Below are 11218 nucleotides of genomic sequence, written 5' to 3'. Positions count from 1 at the left end.
GTGGTTAGCGTGAACAACTGCGCAACGAAAGGTCCTTGGTTCAAGTTTTCCCTCGGTTGAAAATTTTACTTTATTTGTTTTCGCAAAGTTATGATCTGTCAGTTCGTTCATTGACGTCTCTGTTCACTGTAATAAGTTTAGTGTCTGTGTTTTGCGACCGCACCGCAAAACCGTGCGATTAGTAGACGAAAGTACGTTCCTCTCCAATGGGAACCGAAAACATTTGACCGCAAGGTCATAGGTCAACCGATTCCTCCACAGGAAAACACGTCTGATATATTCTATACGACACTGGTGATGGCATGTGCGTCACATGACAGGAATATGTTGTCGACCCACCTAACTTGTACACTTGGCGAATGGGTATAAAGATTCTTCTACCTTGCCCGATTTAGGTTTTCTTGTGGATGTGATAATCACTCCCAAAAAGTGATGAAAACATAAGAGTTTGTCACATAAACTGCAACAAATGAATGCAACAGTTTCACAGTCACACAGTTTTCCCTGTGCTCTGTCAAAACATATGTTTTTAACGTTTTCCAATTTTTTCCGTGTCAAATCCTGCATATGTCCAAGCAAATCTGAACATGTCCTGGAATTTTCGAGAGCGAAGTTGATTATGTGAGTGCCTGAACTTTGATAATTGACACACGTCAATTGCTAGAAAATAAAAAAGTAAAAATTTTTACTCGAGGGAAGACTTGAACCGAGGTCCTCTCGTACCGCAGTTGCTTACGCTAACCACGAGACCACTGAACTCCTGAAACCACATTGTCCTTCATGTGGCTTATGTTACACATCGACTACTCAATTTGTATATTTTGCTTATTTTTTTTCATAGTTCGACAAAACTTCTTCCTGTTTTCTTGATTGATCTGTGTTCAGTTTTTCAAGGCCTATCCACTGTGCCAACTTATAACTAAATCTGAGGGGGGTGCGATGGGGAGGTTCCCTTGTAAGAGAGGGACTCCCTTGACTTGCTCAAAAGTGGCTCTGAGCACTATGGGACTTAACATCTGAGGTCATCAGTCCCGTAGAACTTAGAACTACTTAAACCTAAAGAACCTAAGGACAACACACACATCCATGCCAGAGGCAGGATTCGAACCTGCGATCGTAGTAGTCGCGCGGTTCCGGGCGGAAGCGCCTAGAACCATTCGGCCACCGCGGCCGGCCTTCACTTGTTCACTTCCATTGTAGTTACTCTTCTCCTTGTCGGTTGTTTCTTAGTTACCATTATGTGACGATCGGTTGGGGGGGAGTTCTTTCAGCACAATGAACTCAGACGTCATTATTAGTTTACTGTGTTCCTTGTGGAAGACTCTTATTGAATTAGAGCAAGAAAATTATGTCACGATATTCGAATAAAGCTTCAGCATTCATAATTGATTCAATATCGGACGACAATTCTTTCTTGTGAATTACTGCTAAGTATTATTACTACATCTCCACGAACAGGCGGCCGTAAAGCACACCACACCACTCTGCTACTATTCCAGTGCTTCCTTCGACCGCCTTCTCGCTAGCGCCCGCAACTGTATACTCCTCCTCAATGACTGGGGCGCGCTCAAAAAGAAGCAACCGTAAATCTCATTGTTGAACCCAAAGATTCTGAACCATGTGTTATCACGCCTCGTAGAGAGTGTTTTTTTATGGTATCGATCGAGATGCAGCAATGATGACCTCACAGTAGTTAACTTATTTCTTTACCTGATTACTAACCTTGGTCAGATTATGCTTCGTATACAGGATGTTCAGAAACAGTTTGAAAAACTTGTAAACGTGTTGTAGGATGTGTTGCTGAGAAATAATTGTGAAGAAGGAAATTCGATAGGATGCGTCTTTTCCGAGTCGATTAGCACTGGGCCGGCAGTTGTGGCCGAGCGGTTCTAAGCGCTTTAGTCCGGAACCGCGCCGCTGCTTTCGCAGGTTCGAATCCTGCCTCGGGCATGGACGTGTGTGTTGGCCTCAGGTTAGTTAGGTTTAAGTAATTCTAAGTCTAGGGAACTGATGACCTCAAATTTTAAGTCCCATAGTGCTCAGAGCCATTTGAACCATTTCATTAGCACTGAAGTTAGTCAATCAGGCCGTTGCCCGCGTAAAATCAAGCTGCCCGCTAGATACAATTAGTGTCACTTGTTCTCATAGCGTGAAAATAGCACACGAGACAGGTCAGTCTTTGCATCCGGTCCGTTTCTTATTTCCGTCCCATGTCCATTTCTTGTATCGCTACCTCATTTGGCTTTGGAAACCAATGAAGAACTCGTTTGGCGCCATCGTCTCTGGCGGACATCTTGATTTTACGTGTGCAAGAGCCTGATTGTCTAACTTCAGTGCTAATTAACTCGGAAACGGCGCAACGTGTCGAATTTCCTTCTTCACAATTATTTGTCAGCACAACGTACCCTGCAACACCGTTACAAGCTTTTCAAATTGTTTGTGACCACCCTGAAGTTTATAAAGTGAACATACACACTTTTAAATAACAAATAATGGGAAAACTTGATCTACGAAGCTAGTTAACAATACTGAAACTGAAATTTGTGGTCTACGATGACTCAATAAGAGGAACAGGTTGAGTTTTCATTACTGCAAGAGAGAAGACATTGTCTTTTTCTTTTTTTAAACGGCAAATGTATAATTTTCGTGATGTTATGGGGCAACTTATCCCACATCGTGTACTTGAATCTTGCTATAAAGGCTTGTGACATGACAATGAACCGAAAGCAATGTAAGATTCGATGGTTACTGTTGCTGGCGATGGAATGATACGTTTGCGCTCAAATATGAAGAGAACGTACAAGGTACCCCTTGAATGCGAGGTCGCAAGTTCAATCATTAGTAAGGCTCATTTGCCAGTGTCGTGTTAACAATTATCACAGCAAAAGTATTAGCTACTGATGACTCATCAAGTGTATCAAAAGGGCGATAGAAAATGAGTGTCCGGGAGATGCAAAGATCAATCGTCTATGGGATGCTTGTATTACACTTCACAAAATGGACATCGTCGACATTCAAGAAATGTTCAAAATAAATTATGGCGAGCCACAATGATCAGAAAAGTTATCATCATCAAGATCGAAGACGAACTCCTTCGGAGTTACAAACCGTGCAGGGCGTTCAGGTAGGCATCCACTCTTAAAGAATGCATATAGAATAATATTGGTGTAATTAACAGTTGGTGTAACTGTACAGGAATGCGTTAAGGCATTGATGTTAGTTGATCCTGATACAACTTTCTTGGTACCTCTAATTTCCAGAGTTCGTTCCATATGTATTCCCTCTTCGTATCCCGATCGGTCGGAGTTGAAAACAAATTCCCTACTGAACGACCGGATAACTTTGTTTATCGCATCTACAGATTTTTAGGCCGATTGTGCAGTTTCCTGCGCATCGTTAAGTTGGCGCTTTCTTTGAAATTTCGTTACCTTATGTCTACCGATTCTGTACCACTGTTTGAAGTTAGGCAGCCATCCACTGGTTCCCTTGAAATCATGTAATATATGTCGCGCGCTATTTGATGTGCATAACGTAGAAGGTAACTATCACTCACAACTTGTAAATTGTATTGAGCATCTTTGAAACACGCAAACACCAGTTTTTGTAACAAGTGCGCTTTGTCCTCCCGTGACTATCTGTAGTTTTTCTTATGCAATAAACGATCTCATTGCCGCGTACTCTCTCGACATCTGTTCCTAGTTTTTTCCTATGCTGCGGATGATTTTCCATGTGTGTAATTACGTTTAGTACCCGCTCCTTTGTCAGGCATTGTCCTTGACTACGTTTCACGGGAAATAGGATTTATGGCTCCCTGTCCGACAAGGATGATGACCTACAGGGCTCGACACCTGTTTAAGTATCACCTTCACTTGTTAAGCACGCATCGTCATCATTGTACTTTCAACTGCTATTTCTTTCTCACTCTATGAAATTCCTTGAGTTCCTTTCTGACTTCGGTAAATGTTTCTATACATATAATGCAATTTTTCTACAGTATTTATGTCGCTCTCGGACGTCCGACCGTTCAGTCGGCAAGACTCAGCGGAGGAGCGGCTCTGAGGATGTCCAGAACAATCCTCGACGAAATGTCAGGAACAGAAAAGTTTTCAAAAAATGTGTGTGAAATCTTATGGGACTTAACTGCTAAGGTCATCAGTCCTAAGCTTACACACTACTTAACCTAAATTATCCTAAGGACAAACACACACATCCATGCCCGAGGGAGGACTCGAACCTCCGCCAGGACTAGCCGCACAGTCCATGACTACAGCGCCTGAGACCGCTCGGCTGATCCCGCGCGGCAGAAAAGTTTCTCGGACCACGATCTGACATCTTGATAGGTTTACCAGTAGCCATGTCATCCGGTCGTGAAAACCGTCATTCTGTGTTTGCTTTGTTTATTGTTGCCATTGCTCTGCTTTGTCAACACCACTAGCACTATAGCATTGTTGTTAGTTACTCGTCGACTAAGTAATTCAACTATGCTCAGTAGCCTCATGCTGTGCTTATTATTGTATTCCTCCAGTCCCGTCCCGTGTTGATATTAGCAGCCAATAACAAGGTTGCACAGCAGACAATATGTGGGGCGTCGAATGTCGTAAACATCATTTCTTTTTTGCAATCTCGCACTCATGGACTTCTTTGTTAGTATCTGGTAAACACTTAATTTGGAAGAGACAATGTGATGATATCCTAGTGTGACCGTTACGTATCTCACACAGGAATTTATGGCGAGATCAAACAGCTGGAAATTGTCACCGTTTCGGTCCTGTTGTAGAGCATCACGTAAGTACAATATGAATCGCGCTGTAGCATATCTACAAAGGAAATATGTTAGCTGTTTCGTAAAATTTAAAATGAGTATCCTTATTTATGGCAAACAGGTCCTGTACACTTAAGAACAACTAAACGAGAGGTAGCAGCTGTGTTAAAAAGGGAGCGTTCCTGTCGCCATGGCGAATGGAATAGATCAACGTGGCTCTTGGTTAGAATCTGTCCACTGCCTGACCATGAAAGTGAAGCACCCAGAAGACATGATTAGACTGCAACGTAATTTCGTACACATATACATCTCAGGCAGGTTTGTAAATGCTAAGAGTTACAGTTATCTGTGACGAGTAGAACAGCCACCAGCGCACATTAGTGTTGACATTATTTAGTGTTGTTACCTGATCTGGTGGAGTACATAAGGGGCATAAACAGTGTCAGATATCGAGTGATCACTGTGATGGAAGCGGAGGCGCTACGAACTCGAAAGAGAGAGAGTTATCAGCATCTGAAAGGGGCCTCATTGTGCTTCTCCATTTGGCTGGCTGGTCAAATCGTGCAGTGCTGAGATTTGTGAGGCATTCAGATGTGACAGTTGACCAATGGTGGACTGCATGGGAATTTGGGGGCAGGCAGACTCGTCGTAATAGTTCGTATGAACCAGGTCTGGTCTCCACCAAGGATAATCGCCATTCTCTGCACCAGGAACGTCGTAATCCTTTGACATCACCTCCTGCCACCTAAGAACAAGCATCGGGCGCTACCAGTCGTTGAGTAGGACCAGTCGGATTAGGAAATTGCCGCCCCATGCCTAGGATGTCGTTAACAGCACAACACAAACGGCTGCGTTTGGTATGATGACGTGACCGGGAAGCATTGACTTCTGATGAAAGGCACTGTATTGTGTCCAGCGACGCACTTCCTCGGATAACCGTCATCGACGAATATAACAGCGACCTATGGAGAGGTCCCATTCTTCCACTGGTTTGGAGAGGCACGGCGGCTTTACTCCTGCCGTGATGGTGTGGACAACAATCGGGTTCTGGAGCTTAGCCGTTGGATAATGGCGTCGTATGCTGTTGACAAGTATCACTCCAGTCACCTTACGAACGTCGAAAACATCTTCTACGAAGTGTGTGAGATTCAGGAGTTGTCCAGTACAAATTGTTTCTTGATGAATTCCAGCTTGCTGAGATATAATTAAAGGGCCAGTCACATGCAGAAGGCGATTTCAGTTCAACCTTTACAGCAGTTCTTAGACGTGACACAGTAGTACAACTAGTATAAAGTTCGTTTTGTAAATAAAAATTGCCTTTTCTTGTGCAATGTACCTTATTTGTCCCAGACGCGTTTCTCCTTTTGCTATAAGACATCTTCAGTGGAATCTAGAATGACACAGTTCTGCTTTGATATGCGATATTTTCAGATTATAAAATAGTTCACGTCTTGTTCTTTACCCAAAAAAGTGGTTACTTACAGTTGTTATACTTTTTCAATGGCGTCTGCGTTTCCTTTCGTCTGGTCACATGCTGAAGGTCGCACTGTGACTTAACTTATGAAACATAAGCACATCTTCTTGTTAAAAACTTCTCCTTCACAATTTTCATGTTCCTTGCGGGCTAAAATGGTTCAAATGGCTCCGAGCACTATGGGACTTAACATATGAGGTCATCAGTCCCCTAGAACTTAGAACTAGTTAAACCTAACTAACCTAAGGACATCACACACATCCATGCCCGAGGCAGGATTCGAAACTGCGACCGTAGCGGTCGCGCGGTTCCAGACTGAAGCGCCTAGAACCGCTCGGCCACTCCTCCGGCCTGTTCCTTGCGCTAACTGCTGTCGAGCACTGTTAGTCTTGTAGATATTTTACGCGAAAAGTGTCGCAAGTACTGTGTTTTCACTTTATGTCTCTTCCTATTTGGTTTTATCAGTACATGAGTCCAACCAAGCGAAGAATATGCTGAAAAACAACCTCTGTTCATTTTTCTTCTCTCTCTCTCCCTTTCAATATATATATACATATAATTTAAAATGGAAAAAATTAAAGGAAGTACAATTGCATTATTATTAAATGTTCTGCGTGTACAAAGTTGTGCTTTTGTTCATTCGCTTTGTAAGTAGGCTGTTTAGGTTTTTTTTATTGGTAACGCCACCTCTGTATATAAATCACTGGCTGTGCTGTGTGCAGTCTGTGGCTGCTTTGCATTGTTGTAATACTCGCCATTGTAGTGTTAGGCAGCTGGCTGTGAACAGCGCGTAGCGTTGCGCAGTTGGAGGTGAGCCGCCAGCAGTGGTGGATGTGGGGAGAGAGATGGCGGAGTTTTGTAATTTGTCATGAACTGCTATATATATTATGACTATTAAGGTAAATACATTGTTTGTTCTCTATCAAAATCTTTCATTTGCTAACTATGCCTATCAGTAGTTAGTGCCTTCAGTAGTTTGAATCTTTTGTTTAGCTGGCAGTAGTGGCGCTTGCTGTATTGCAGTAGCTTGAGTAGCGAAGATTTTTGTGAGGTAAGTGATTTGTGAAAGGTATAGTTTAATGTTAGTCAGGGCCCATTCTTTTGTAGGGATTATTGAAAGTCAGATTGCATTGCGCTAACAAAATATTGTGTGTCAGTTAAAGGACAGTCGCGTATAATTGTTCAAAAAGGGGACGTTTCAGCTTTACCTTGCGTCGTTTTTCTTGTTTTCTGTGTCCATAACTATATATATTTTAATAATATTTGTCGTCTTCTGAAAGCTTCTCCTTCTTGTTAATCTTGTAAAAATATGACCGTGGACTTCCTTTCCTACATTTCAATTGTAGATGCAGGTAGCCGACTCCAGGGAACACCAGTGCCTCTAAATATGATATAAAACATGAAGGAAATTGATTCCAACTTAGCTCCACTTCAATTCATGATGTTGGCTAGGAGCATGTCTTCCAAGAATCGTAGATTTTATCCGCCACTGGCAGCTGGGGTCACATGACAGTAATAATGCATGTTAACCAACGGTAACCTCTGTGAGACTTCAGGAATTATAATGTTTTGCTCCAATAAAGCATATTTGCTGGTATAGCACGTAAAGACAGACTACTAGTAAATAAAAAAGAAATTGGAAACAGTCTTTTATGATTGTGCAATACTCTAACTTTTATGTATACACTTAAGAGTGTTTTCTAATTTTCTTTTACCTTTTTGCAACTTTTTTAGCATAGTCCTCGGTCCGTAAACAACTAATCAGCAGGAAAAACAATCTACTTTTGTGTATAGATTTTTGGATGAATTAAATATAGGGAGGAGAGATAATAAATCCTCTAAATTTTCTCTGAAGTCAATATAAAGGAAATGAAACTTATGCGCTGCATCTTGTCGATCCCGTGCAGTCTCTCACTTGGGTGCTTCGATCGTCTCCGTAACGCGTTCCTAACGACGAATAAAAATATCATAAAGCCCAGTTGTCTCTAATAAACTATGTCATTTAAATCTACGATTCCGACTTAATAATGATCCTAGAATCACACCAATCGGTGGTTTGTGGAAGAGACGTGACGTTATTTCTCTCGGAAGGATGCTAAACTTCTTCAGAAGTTACCATTGGCATCTTTTTCGCTCCTGTAAGGTTCATGTTGTCTTCTATTTTCATATAAGATACACGTTTTCCAGCGATTTACAGACTTCTTACAACGATGTAATGTAACTATACCATTAACTGAAAGCGAGTACGACGCTTTCCTGTTGATGACAATGAATCCTTTCTGAATCTGTTCATTCTATCGTAGCGTTGGGAAACTGATGATTTATTCCTATTAGACTTTACGCCGGCGTTCTCCTTGAGCGTTTTAACTGTATTTTGCGTATTTTTTGCTACTGTTGGTTTATTTCTGACTGTTTACCGAGAATGAACCATCAAACTAAACTAAACTTAACTCCGTCCGAACAGGCCTTGACAGGCCTAACGGTAACGACCGGCTTCCGTGTCATCCTCAACCCACAGGTGTCACCCGATGCGGATATGGAGAGGCATGTGGTCAGCACCCTGCGCTCCCGGCCGTTACGTCAGTTTACGAGACCGGAGCCGCTACTTCTCAGTCAAGTAGCTTCTCAGTTTGCCTCACAAGGGCTGACTGCACCCCACCTGCCAACAACGCTCGGCAGACCGGATGGCCACCCATCCAAGTGCTAGCCCAGCCCGACAGCGCTTAACTTGGGTGGTCTGACGGGAACCTGTGTTACCACTGCGGTAAGGCCGTTGGCGAATGAACCACTACCACACATGTAATGCGACCTGCGAAAATTTGGTATGGTTTAATGGTCCCTGCATAGTTTCTGTAGAACTGTAACGATGGAATAGGAAAACCGGAAGAAAGTCTCTCTGTATTATAGAGCCAAAAACACGCAAATGGAAAAGGTGAAAGGTATGAGGGGAGCACGTAAAGGTCCAACAAAGCCACATAGGCGATAGTCAGCTATCGTAGTGTGCATATCTCGATTTGAATTCGAGGTTAAAATCTACATATTTACAAGGACTTATTGCCTCGGATGGTCTCTTCTAACGGTGGAGGCATGTGGAATGTTTAAACAGTGCTCCATGGCATTTGATAAGAGAAAGAAGAGCCATGCGAACGGTGAGGCTAAAACCACGTAATACTGGACGATGCCGACGTGGCGCTACGTGTCATCGTCTCCAGGTAATGTACTATTTTCTTGAATATCCTAAATGAGATGACCAGTATTCGTTTGCGGTCTTTATCAATATAGTTTAATTTAAGCGTGCACACGAACTCTTATTGACCCAAGTCATACTACCAGTAATACATTCCTGGCTCGATTGTTAAAGTTTACCTTAGCTTCACGCTTATGATTTAAAATTCCAGAATGAAATTTTCACTCTGCAGTGGAATGCGCAGTGTCACGAAACTGTTTGACAGATTAAAACTGTGTGCCGGACCGAGATTCGAACTCTGGATCTTCGCCCTTCGCAAGCAAGTGCCGTACCTACTTTTTTCTACCAGTTTCTCAAATCTTTCTTTTCTTTTTTTAAAATCTTTTGCTGCCAGTTTCTATCTGATGTTTTCAAGTGGAAACTGAACTGCCAGTATCAGGGAGGTGGGGGCAAAGTGGGCAGGGGTCGATCAATCTGAGGTCTGGCCGCTATGTCTCCCCCTTACCTGGCGGCAACTCGTTCCCTTTCCTTCTGTTAGCTGTGGTTAACCTATGCTGATTTGTATTTTCATTCTTTATTGTATATATTTATTTTTTATTTTGTTTCGTTGTGGCCTTTGTGCTCTTGGTTTGTTCAACATTAAACAAAATGATTTTCTTATTGACTGGGTTGAGGCTTCGATTGTTTTTAGGAATAACATAAAATAGTTACAAAAAGAAATGAATACTTGTTTCTGAGCCAGACGAAGCTTACGCCTGCATTAAAGACATTCTCCTTTTCAAAAAAAGAAAATTGATTTCACAAAGTTTTGTTTCATGCTTAATTTTTTTCTTTTTTCTTTTTCTTTTTCTTCTTTTATTCTTTTTTTTCTTTCTTTTCTTTTTCCTCGAAATTCACAAAACTTTCATCAATTGCTACACAGATGATACACTCTGAATTGAATCTGTTCATATTATCAGCATGCCGCACGTGTTCACACTATACATCTTCTTCCAGAATATACACATTGCCTGAACTTGGAAACAATCTCCTCATATTCCTTGCCTTTAAAATATTAGTTTCAACATGTTGCCTAAATTGCTTTTATGGTCTCATCTTGCGTGTGCTTTATTGAATTCAGGTACGATGTACAATTTGTACTCCTCCACTGTGTCAGGTCCTCGTTTATTTATCACGTAGTTGTCAAAATTCCCATATAGCAACATAATATCGTTATTCTTTTGTTTCAGGAAGTCGACAGAATCAAGTGTCACCAATTCGTCCGTTGTTACACATTTCCCATCAGTTCTTCTTAGGAAAGCTACCTGGTCCTTTATACAGGGTGGTCTATTGATCGTGACCGGGCCAAATATCTCACGAACTAAGCGTCAAACGAAAAAACTACAAAGAACGACTTGTCTAGCTCCAAGGGCGAAACCAGATGGCGCTCTGGTTGGCCCCCTAGATGGCACTGCCATAGGTCAAACGGACATCAATTGCGTTTTTTTTAAATATCGTGTATTACGTAAAGAAATATGAATGTTTTAGTTGGACCACTTTTTTCGCTTTGTGATAGATGGCGCTGTAATATTCACATAAATATTGCTCACAATTTTAGACGAACAGTTGGTAACAGGTACGTTTTTTAAATTAAAATACAGAACGTAGGTACGTTTGAACATTTTATTTCGGTTGTTCCAATGTGATACATGTACCTTTACGAACTTATCATTTCTGAGAACGCATGCTGTTACAGCGTGGTTACCTGTAAATACCATATCAATGCAATAAATGCTCAAAATGATGTCCGTCCACC

At 41.8% G+C, this 11218-nt stretch overlaps 1 pseudogene; it reads right to left on the bottom strand.

The window, feature by feature from the left end:
- Window positions 1-8896: 8896 nt before the first annotated feature.
- On the bottom strand, window positions 8897-9014 carry LOC126211974 (5S ribosomal RNA; annotated as a pseudogene).
- Window positions 9015-11218: the final 2204 nt, after the last annotated feature.

This window comes from Schistocerca nitens, chromosome 1, assembly GCF_023898315.1.
Source record: "Schistocerca nitens isolate TAMUIC-IGC-003100 chromosome 1, iqSchNite1.1, whole genome shotgun sequence".
NCBI lineage: Eukaryota > Metazoa > Arthropoda > Insecta > Orthoptera > Acrididae > Schistocerca > Schistocerca nitens.
Note: the sequence above shows the minus strand (reverse complement) of the source record. Positions and strands in the feature narration are given on the sequence as shown.